General features: G+C 35.2%; 1 protein-coding gene and 1 long non-coding RNA gene across 3 annotated transcripts in view; both read right to left on the bottom strand.

Annotated features, from left to right (window-relative positions):
• Positions 1-12,065, bottom strand: part of LOC123314990 (nuclear factor NF-kappa-B p110 subunit-like) — a 72,470-nt gene that overhangs the window by 22,974 nt on the left and 37,431 nt on the right. The gene's annotated exons all lie outside the window — the stretch shown is intronic.
• Positions 8,626-8,995, bottom strand: LOC123314996. Its single transcript, XR_006537900.1, has 2 exons — positions 8,917-8,995; positions 8,626-8,862 (listed from the first exon to the last, which is right to left on the bottom strand). It is a non-coding gene; the product is annotated as an uncharacterized LOC123314996 (long non-coding RNA).

Below are 12,065 nucleotides of genomic sequence, written 5' to 3'. Positions count from 1 at the left end.
TTCAGTGGTATAACTCTGTTTCCCACAATTACCTAGCCTAAACATTGGCTTGAGCAGGAAATGGCTCTCTGCGTTGCTCAAGTTACGTCTCAGACCTTGTCGTCTCAGGATTCCGGTGCCACAAGATAATCTAGTCGTAACCGCAACCAAAGTTGCACTGACAGCGTTACCAGTGCAGCTTTTAAACACCTTCTAACGCAGCTCCTACAAAAAGATGGATCAGTCGAACAGGACAAGATTTGTATCCGGAGGTAAAATACCCTCCCATTCGGATCTCAAGGGGAAGGTGCCTGAGCGAGTGAATAATCGAACAACTACCAATAAAAAGCACATAGCTTTTGCATCATGGAACCTCAGAACCTTGCTAGACAACCCCAAGGCTGACCGACCAGATGGGCGTACTGCCCTAATCGATAAGGAGCTGCAACGAACATCCATTGCAATAGTTGCCTTAAGCGAGACACGCTTTTCGGACGAAGGTAGCTTGGTAGAACAAGCGTATACTTTTTTCTGGAAAGGCTTGCCGAAAGACGAAATCAGACAACATGGCGTAGGCATTGCCATTAGAAACGACCTGGCCGCCAAACTAACCGAAAATCCAGTTGGGATCTCAGAACGTTCAATGACCCTACGCTTTCCTGCAGCAAAAAATACGTTTGTGAACATCATTGCAGTATACGCACCCACTTTGAACTCCCAAAACGGGAACGAATTATTCTCCTTGGAGACCAACGCCAGAGTGGGCAGATTTCAAGACTCTGAATTATGGCCGGGAATAATAGGGAAACACGACACAGACAGCTTTAATTCGAACGGAGAACGTCTGCTGGCTCTTTGTGCCGAACACAATCTGTGTATAACGAACACCTATTTTATTACGGGACCCAATTCAAAAGGGACCTGGCGCCATCCGCGCTCAGGGCACTAAACCCAAAGCAGATCTGGAGTGCTGGACTGATCATAGGCTGGTAATCTCGTGAATGAAAATCTCAATGCGCCAAAAATACCAACGCAAGCGCAAAGAGAGCGCCTTCGAATCTCCAAACTACAAAACACTTCTACAACAGAAAGATTCAGAGCTGCCGTCAAAGATAGTCTAACACCAGCGGATTATAACGACGACATTAAGAGTCACTGGCTCCGCTTCAGATCAGCTCTTTCAAATGCAATTCCAAACCATTGGTATAGGAGGACTTCACGCTTGTAAGAGAGCTGTATCGGGTTTAGTTTTCAAGGGTTCAATCTCGAGTCCCAGCTATTCTTTCAATAAGGAAGAAATAGCAAACCCACCCAGGTATCTACTAGTCGGAGACAGAGTTCGGGGTTATTTAAGGTGGTAGCGTTAACAAGTACTTTAAAACATAATTTAATACGATAAATCTAAATTACAGTGAACCATACAATGCTCTTCAAGTCAAGCAATATACAGGGTGATTCATAACTATTGGGACATTAAACTTAAATTAAATGTTCTACGTGGCTTTCTCCGAATTCTATGCCTTTTATAATTCTTTCAATAAAGGACTTTCGAACTCTTAAGAAAATATTATACTGTTCCCTTATAAAAAATTCAACTTTAACGCCCTCTATCCTTTTCTACAGCAATATTTTATTGAGGTATATTTGGTCCTATCGCCATATTTTGGTACGAACAATCTGCCCTTAGCCTATGTCCCAATATTCATGAATCACCCTGTATATATCAGATGGCCAAGCTCGAAAATCAAAATTAACACAGTTAAATTAAGGGGTTACATGGGTTTCGTCGGGTAAAAAAGGCCTCTTTTCAATATTTTTTTCTATGTAAAAATTATTTTTTTATTATTTATTTAATTCAAAATTTTTTCTGTCTTATAGATACATATTTAGAAGCATTTCTGAAATTTTCAAAATTAAAAAATTAAAACTCCTCCATTGTGACGTTATTTCCGATGACCCCTCGGAAAAAAGGTTGTCAGCATAACTCCTGACAAAATCATCTAAGATGAACAAACAAAAAAAAATGGAATTTTGGCAGACATTTTTCCAAAAAAATGAAAATTTCGGTCAAAATTGCTTGACATTTTGTTTTTTTTTAAATAGATATAATTGAAAAAAAAAATCCTTCGTCCAAGCAAGAGTAAATTGTATCTCGAATACCTGTGTAAAATTTCATCAAGATCGGTTGTGTAGTTTTCGAGAACATTTGACAACCGACTTTGAAAACACGGTTCCGAGAAAAACGCGTTTAAAGTTTTTTTGCACTGTACCTGTACCTGGCGCGCTGACCCTTCTATACCTGACTTGGAGCGCACACCTTCCAAAGGCTGTATCTCCAAAACTATAATTCGGATCGACTTGAAAATTTAGGACAATATTCTTGAGATGTTGTAGAAAGTAATGAGCAAAAAAAAATAGATTTTTTGAACCCAGGAAACCCATGTAACCCCTTAATGAACTAAACAATTTTCAAATTATCTAGACTCAGTCAAAATATCAGATGTAAAAAAGAAAGTAATCAATAGCGGTCACTTTGATTCCTTCAGAGACAATATGGGAAGTACGGGGTTTACACAAAATTTATAGCAACCAGTTGTCTCAGACAGATCCAAGTCCCTGTAAGCGGTTAGTTCAGCGACGGGTTTGATCCAGAGCACTTTCAGTGATTTTCAGTGTACAGGGTGGGCAAAATTCGTTGTTTACTGAAGGGATCTCGAGAACTATAGCAGCTAGAAGAAAACGGATGACACATTCTCGAGCTCTTTTTTCCTGACTATTCCAAATCTGAAAACAGATCTAGCCTAACGGTCATAGATTTGAGTTATGAACGAAAATTGAGAAATTGTCATTTTCAATGAAGCTGAATAACTCGATTATTTGAATTCGTATTCGAAATCCGTTGTTACATTCTACAGGCACTTTTTTATGAGGAACTCAAATATGATATTAAGAAATTTTTCCATCCAGTCATTTTCGAGATGCGAAAGGGATTTCTGATTTTTCAAATGTAAACTATAGTTGAAAGTTCTTTCATCTTGCTGCAGTTTTTTGCTGATTTCAAAAATGTATCATATGTTGCTATTCACATGAATGTTACACGAGAAAAAAATTCAATCCTTTTTCCTGCCTTTCGATTCTCTGTTGAATTATAAGTGGGCTGGGTTACCATAGTAACCGTTGAATATGCATTATATTTTGAGAACCTGAGCCTCTTTGATTGGAATCAGGGATTGCTGAATAAATATTTCGATGATTAATTTGCAATCGTTTGTTCTCGCGATGTTTGGCATGCTTATCTTACGATGGTTCACAATTCGAACACTACCGTTGACAGAAGTACCTATTTTTCATCATCTTACTTCTTTAAAAATTATAATTATAGATAGCTATCGTATTTAATTTATAATATAACCGACTCTTGAAGTTTCTTTTATAAATATGACTTGATCTAAAAATTTATTGATATCATATTCGAATTCCCCATAAAAAAGTGCCTATAGAGTGTAACAACAGATTTCGAATACGAGCTCAAATAAGCGAGTTATTCAGCTTCATTAAAAATGACAATTTCTCAATTTTCGTTCATAACTCGAAATCTATGAACGTTAGGCTGGATCTGTTTTCAGTTTTGGATTAGTCAGGAAAAAAGAGCTCGAGAACGTGTCGTCCGTTTTCTTCTAGCTGCTATAGTTCTCGAGATCCCCTCAGTAGACAACGAATTTTGCCCACCCTGTACAGGCCAACCAAAATTGAAAATATTCAATAAACAGGACTGAGTTGATTCAGGTGAAACACAATGCAACAATACACGGTTTACAGGATAACAGACGATATAGTTTTTTGTGGTCTCTCCGTGGCAACCGCGAGTATACACGCCAAGCATGACCACTGGAAAGACTTCAAGACTTCTAGCGATTGGCTCGGACACCAGAGAGCCAGGCGGCAGAAGTCTGCTTTAAACAGGTAAAACGAAAACGGATCACAACAGGTCTAGGACGGGAAAGGTCACTGTGATCTCTCCGTGTCAACCGCGGATATGCACGCCAAGCATTACCAGCAGAAACTTCTGTCGATTGGTCTAGGTTCACCAGAGAGCCAGACGACAGAAGTCTGCTAAACAGGGAAATCAACACTGAGGAATAGCACAGTTAGACAATTAAAACAATGCAATTTCGAATCACCAAGAACAACTGCCGAATAAAGAATGAAGAATGAATAATTGCCGAATAAAGAATGAATCAAGAACAACTGCCGAATAAAGAATGAATTTTGTTCCGTGGTGCGGCCCTATTAACTTTCCCACATGTGAACGGTCATGTGACCAAAATTGCATTCAAAAATTCGGTATTCTTGAATTTTCTCCCCAGAAGTATTCTCGGTGGCGTTTATTTCTTTATCGGTAAAAGAAACTGTCGTTATTAGAAATCCAAGTTGTTTTATGCTGAATTCATCAGATTAACGGTGTCTTTGTGCACGGAAAAACAACGCCGAATGCAGAAAGACACTTTTTCTGTGCTTTGAAATATTACGGCGGATTACTGATGAAAATTTCAATCTTACGCAATTTGAATTTGTTAATCAGGATTCTGAAAAATATTTCTAAAATTAAATGATATTCTGCGGAATATCTACATTAAAACTAAACCGGCAAATTCAGGGAAACGGAAATTTACAGAGGCTTGATCTTCACTCTAAAAAAAATCAAGCATTACATTGCCCAACTTAAATATATATTTACCATTTACCATATTTGGGTTTATTACACCAACATTTTATTCAACTGAAGTATCACTAGATAGGACCTTCTATGGAGAACTGAGAACGCAGGGGACGAACTGAGAAATGACCAAAAGCCAATATCTTGCTCTAAGAGTTCGAAAATGTATGGAGCAAAATGGTTTCCAACCAGGCTTTTCTGTCTAAGTCTTTTCGTTTACCACAATTCGTTGAAACATTGTTTGTTTTTGATAGAGTTTTCTATTGAGGGGATCTTCTTCTTCTTAAGGGGCAATCTCCAGAAGTATACCAGTTAAAAGAAAACGGATAACACATTCTTTAGTTCTTTTCTTCTGAATAATTCATATCTGAAATCAGATTACCCCTATTAATTTAAGATTTTGATTTATGAACAAAAATTGAGAAATTGACATTGACAATGCCGAATTACTCGCTTGTTATAACTATACTCCATTCACTTTTATTTTAGCAGTCGGTTGGCCATGGAAATTTGACACATTTCACTGTGTATTGTACGAAAATGTGGGGTTATGACGCTTGTCAAAACATTTTTGGGTTTTAAATCAACGCTATGTTGCCCGTTCTACGTAAAAGTTTCTGTTATTACGTATTTTATCACAATGTCGAATCTCTTCGGAAAATATGTGACGAACATAATTGAAGTTTATACAAACTGATTGAAGGCATACCAAATCCAGTTATTAGCATGGAAAATACAAGAGATCAGTATAATTGATCATAATATGCACTAGCTTGAGTGGAGTTAATGTTCGTTTTTATCTTCTTTGGCTAAAGTTTGAATACGTTACATATGTTGTAGATTTCAAAAATATTAACGCGAAGATAAAATGCATATGATGCAGTGGTTGGGAATGGGTATCTCCCGAAGGAATTAACAGATAATTACAAGAATGTTAAATTCTTCAACAAATTTCATCTTGCTTCAATATAAGTAAAAGGAATTAAAGGAAGTTTCCAATCAAGATGAACTTCACCTTTGAACAAAAATTTCACATGAATAAACAATTAAGAGGACAACTGACTCGTATTTGTGGCTGTTCATCTTAATACATTGATATAATAATAATAATTAGGTATTCATTGGTACCTTAAGACATTTACAATGTATAGGACAAGTCAAATGAAAACGAGAAAAATCAATTTTCGAGAACTTATTCTACGATGACCTACGAAAGTCCTGTAGTAAATTTTTCGCATTAATTCACTCAAACATAACATTCTCAAATGCCACCACTTTTTTGGGTATCCCAATAGAAGGAAATTCTTTGTCATCCTCTTCATTCACAATCTTTCTGATTGTGGAAATATTCAGCTGAAATATAAGTCGTTTAAATTCAGATGAAACATTATATAAATTCTCTTACATTGAATATGTTCGCTACCGTCTGACGTATTGTAGATTTTAGAATATCAGGTGTAGGAAATGTAATAATTTCCTCGATAATAAATTCACATGCCGAATTCCTACAACAAATTCGACGAGAAAATCAAACGATAGTTCCAGCTCAACAGACTACTCAACCCACACAGGGTATAACTATTTGAATGAGCGGACCTAAATTCTAAATAGCACTTCCTGAAACCCTGTCTCTCTTTTTCAATCACTTTCGGCATTTTCGTAATAAAAATTGATATTAGTTGTGGCAACCTTACTCCGTTCTAGTTACAAAAACTTGAGAAAATTATTTCATGGCCAACTGCTAAAATAAACTTGAATGGAGTATAGTACTCGAAAATGATTATGACATTCTACTTTTCCACTTTTTTATAAGTAATTAGAATATTTTTCGATTCAGCTATTTTCAAGATATGACATGTTTGTATTTCTGATTTATCAAACGTAAACTGTAGTTGAAAATTCTTTATGATTTCAAAAATGCATCATATGACACTATTCACCTAAAAATGAAATTTTTTCCTGCTTTCTGTTTCACTATTGAATAATAAGACAACAAGTAGGATGGCTGTACCATAGCAACTGTTAAATATGCATTCATTTTTCGTGGACTCAATACTCTGTGTTCGGAATTACCGATTGTCGAATCATTTTTCAATGCATCTATCTCTAATTCAGCATTATTGAAAATGACAATCTAGAAATTTTAGGCCCGTTCTGTTTTCAGATTTGAATTACTACTCGGGGAAGAACAGCCCCAGAATATGTCATCCGTTTTCTTCTAGCTCCTTTAGTTCTCGAGATCCCCTCAGTAGACAACAAATTTTGCCATCCTGACCATTCTTATTTATTCTTACCTGCTCTTCTCAAATTTATAAATGAAATTTTGATATACCAGGTATTGTTTCAAATCAAATCCTTCTAATTAATTTTTTTTGAGGCCGGAAAAAGACTTGTTTTTAAAAGCACCTCGGTATCCTATATCAACATTACTGTATGCATATTTCCCATTGAATCATCCTGTATAATCTTTGCAGATTTTTGAGCGTTGCACTGCGATAAGATCTATTGAGCCCAATTTACGACTGTATAAGCAGTTGCTAGAACAGGGGCACAATAAACCTCAAGCAAGGTCGCAGTGTAATGTAACCCCCTTGCCAAACTATTGACTATCCGGAAAAGCAGGAAATGAAATATACCTTTTCAAGTTCAAATTGGCGCTAATCAAAATCAAAATGACATTAGTCGAAATCAAATTGGCAACATCAATTTCAATATGGCATTACTCAGAAGCAAATTGGCATTAATCAAGTTCAATCTGGCATTAGTCAATTACAAATTGACAATAAACAAAATCAAATTGGCAATTCTGAATTTGAAGTCTCCATTGGAATTAAATGTATTAATGAAAAAATTGTTTTGAATGATATACAGTGAATAACGTCATAATTAATTAAAACTATTCGAAAATTACGAATTTTCTCAAAAAATTCATATCTTGCATATCCAATGCAGAAAAAATGAATCTTTGGATATGAGCGATGAATTTTGCACAATTAACAACCGTTGCCTTATTGCCAATATTATTATGAACGATATTCTCTAATTTCTGGAAATTCTGGATTCTACCATTTCGTTTAATTTACAGAACAGAGACGTGAGAACGTATTTTGTTTCATAAGAATATTTTGTGACCATAGAAGACGAATAATCTGATTAATTATCAAGTAAAAGCCTAATTATCATCCATTATTATTAAAGTTCGAATTCACAAAACGAATCCCCGTTATTCAAATGACGTAATTCTGAATTTATTTTATATTCAGGATGAATTTATCCCAAAGGAAAGAGAAATTGTTCCGAAAATATCTTTCGAACTTTCAAATTTGAGAAGTATTAGGGGTTACCAAGCTTTTTCAATTCGCGGCGCCCTCACAAGTTTCGTATTTTGTCTTGTCGCCTTAGCTAAATGAAATGGGGTACAATGATGACAAAAAATGATGAATCCCAAGGGCTCCACAGCTACTCTGTTTACTCTCTAGGGTGCACCGGGGCGCCGCAGCACTTGCGGAAACCTTGGTTAGATCATGTAAAAGATAGACAGTTGATAGTGAAAACAATGAAATCAGTGAATAACCTCTATTTCGAAGCGAATGAGATTTCACCAATTCGATGTGAAGCACACAAAATAATTTTGAGTGAAAATTCAGTTAACCGAATTATGGAGAAACGCAAAATGAATAGGTAATTTTAACAGCTTGGACTCATTCTGTTAATTCAATAAACTCAGACTGAATACTAATAATCACTTGAGAATTAATAGAATAATCCATCTTCCTATGTTCACAGAATATTTCTATAACTCAGATTTCATTGATTTGATTCTACGTACAACATAAGTTCAAAAAATTCCAGTAATTTAGGATGAAATGACTATAACCTATTGGTAATGGTAATTTTTTTCTCCTAGACCAATTAATGAAAAACTTGGATGACAATAATTGTGTATGCCCAAATTTTGTCCACAATTTTCGATACAATATTTGAAACATTCTGTGTCGATATTTCCCAAATTTAAAAGATGCACGATATTCCCACATTCTTTCACTTAGGAAATGTAAACACAATTTATGCTTATGATGAGAATTTGAATGACGAATAAACTGCTGACTTCGCATCTTCCCCCTTTGTTCAGTTTTTTGCGAATGTGGGATCTTAATGATATCAGTCTAAAATAAATCGCAAGATAATAGATAATAAAATTGTATTGAGTACCAACTAACCACTCTCATCTCTACCAAATTTTTCACAATTCACTCCAATGTATTCATTTGTTTTAAATTTTCAAGGGTAAATACTAACCATTTTATTCATCCATCTACTTATTAAAATACCGGGAGGAAACTCAACGAAATCCGCAAAGTCCGGAACTTACTATTCCAGCAGCAAATGCACTAACACATACACTAACGTGATTTCGAAACCTGAATTAATGAACTAATGATAAATATTTCTCCTGTGTCAAACAATTGCTTAATAGATGCGAGCTGCGCGCGTTTCGTTATGATTCAGTCATCAGTTCTAGGAAATGGAATGCAAAAATAACTCGATATCCATCATACAAAGTTGCATATTGATAAGACCGATCGTTATTATTTATTAGAATATAGTTTATCAGTTTCGTTTCCCAGATTGGGAATCTTTCCTTCACGAATATAAAAATGTCCCACGCTTACTTCTACAGGGAATGAAAACGAAGGTATAAAATTATTCCTGAAAATTTTCTGAAAAACTCTTTTTTTTAATTTTTTTCATAATTCATATCATTTAATATTCAATTCTGAATGGATAGCTGTTCGAACTTTTGCATTAGTCCTTACAGTTTTCAGTTTCGAAAAAAAATTTAAAAAAGGCAATTGTGGGTAGTCAGTGTTATGTTCGTTATTCTTCATCCTAAGCGTAAACGATCTTCACATTTCCGAAGCGGAAGAATGTAGAAATCTATCGTGCATCTTTCGAACCTGAGTAATATTCATAGGATGTTTCAAATTTTGTATCTTAAATTGTCAACTACATTTAACCATAACTTTTTTCAAATTGAACCAATTATTATCCAATAATTCCACAATGATCTTCAATAGACCGGTGTGAACTTAGCAGCCACTTTCCAGCAGCCACTTCAGATCTAGCGGCCGTTTGACCAGTGGCGTCGGGTACTATTTTTTTCGCGTACTGTGCTTACTGAAATCGGTATTAGGTCTCGGAAATGAATGAATTCTTTCAAACCCAGTGTGTTTATTCATTAGAAGATGATAAATACTATTTGAAAGATTTTTTATTCCAAGAATGTTGAAGTGTCAGTACCAGCCTTAAAATGGATATTCGAAATATAATCGGAAATAGGTCTAAAAAATGAATAAAGGGTTTGAAATTCGGTGTTTGTATATATAAACCCTCAAGGAACGATATTCCAAGAGCTTTTTTATTTGCAGGACTTGGAAGGGTGAATTTCATCCCCTTTTCTCAGAGTTCACAGAATGAATCGAAAATAGATCTAGAAAATGAATAAAGGGTTTGAAATTCGGTATATGTATTTATAAACCCTCAAGGAACGATATTCCTAGAGCTTTTTTATTTGCAGGACTTGAAAGGGTGAATTTCACCCCCTCTCCTCAGAGTCCACAGAATAAATCGAAAACAGGTCTTTAAAATGAATAAAGGGTTTGAAATTCGGTGTATGTATTTATGAACCCTCAAGGAACCATATTCCAAAAGCTTTTTCATTTGCAAGACTTGGAAGGGTGAATTTCACCTCTATTTCCAATAATAAAAAAAAACATCGAAAATACGTCTCAAAAATGAATAAAGGGTTTGAAATTCGGTGTATGTATTTATAAACCCTCAAGGAACGATATTCCGAGAGCTTTTTCATTTGCAGGACTTGGAAGGGTGAATTTCACCCCCTCTCCTCAGAGTCCACAGAATAAATCGAAAATAGGTCTTAAAAATGAATAAAGGGTTTGAAATTCGGTGTATGTATTTATGAACCCTCAAGGAACCATATTCCAAAAGCTTTTTCATTTGCAAGACTTGGAAGGGTGAATTTCACCCTCATTTCTAATAATAAAAAAAACAACGAAAATATGTCTCAAAAATGAATAAAGGATTTGAAATTCGGTGTATGTATTAATAAACCCTCAAGAAACGATATTCCAAGAGCTTTTTCATTTGCAGGACTTGGAAGGGTGAATTTCATCCTTATTTCTAATAATAAAAAAAACATCGAAAATAGGTCTCAAAAATGAATAAAGGATTTGAAATTCGGTGTATGTATTTATAAAACCTCAAGGAACGATATTGCAAGAGCTTTTTCCGGATTTCAAACCCTTTATTCATTTTTGAGACCTATTTTCGATGTTTTTTTTATTATTAGAAATAAGGGTGAAATTCACCCTTCCAAGTCCTGCAAATGAAAAAGCTCTTGGAATATCGTTTCTTGAGGGTTTATTAATACATACACCGAATTTCAAATCCTTTATTCATTTTTGAGACGTATTTTCGATGTTTTTTTTATTATTGGAAATAGGGGTGAAATTCACCCTTCCAAGTCTTGCAAATGAAAAAGCTTTTGGAATATGGTTCCTTGAGGGTTCATAAATACATACACCGAATTTTAAACCCTTTATTCATTTTTAAGACCTCTTTTCTATTTATTCTGTGGATTCTGAGGAGAGGGGGTGAAATTCACCCTTCCAAGTCCTGCAAATGAAAAAGCTCTTGGAATATCGTTCCTTGAGGGTTTATATATACAAACACCGAATTTCAAACCCTTTATTCATTTTTTAGACCTATTTCCGATTATATTTCGAATATCCATTTTAAGGCTGGTACTGACACTTCAACATTCTTGGAATAAAAAATCTTTCAAATAGTATTTATCATCTTCTAATGAATAAACAAACTGGGTTTGAAAGAATTCATTCATTTCCGAGACCTAATACCGATTTCAGTAAGCACAGTACGCGAAAAAAATAGTACCCGACGCCACTGGTCAAACGGCCGCTAGATCTGAAGTGGCTGCTGGAAAGTGGCTGCTAAGTTCACACCGGTCTTCAATAGTAGGTAATTATAACAGTTCGATATTCGAAATGAATACTCATTAGTCAAAGAAAGAAATTCCAGATCAATTTTTACTCCCCGTGAATGGTACAAAATTGTAAGTAGAACCTGAAGGGTTTTCAAACATACGTATTTATCCGCTATGACGAAAAATATTCCGAAAATATTTACAGAGGCGATTTCTTCGCCTTAAAACTTGTAAAAGCATAGTGCCACAAAAGCTCTATGCATATCAATCATAACACAACCGTGTTTTTGTTGATTCCCCGTTCTCCCCTTTACCGTCATTTTTCAAGACCACTTGAGATTCCTC

This window comes from Coccinella septempunctata, chromosome 6, assembly GCF_907165205.1.
Source record: "Coccinella septempunctata chromosome 6, icCocSept1.1, whole genome shotgun sequence".
Lineage (NCBI taxonomy): Eukaryota > Metazoa > Arthropoda > Insecta > Coleoptera > Coccinellidae > Coccinella > Coccinella septempunctata.
The sequence above is the reverse complement of the archived record's forward strand: the minus strand, read 5'-3'. Positions and strand labels throughout refer to the sequence as shown.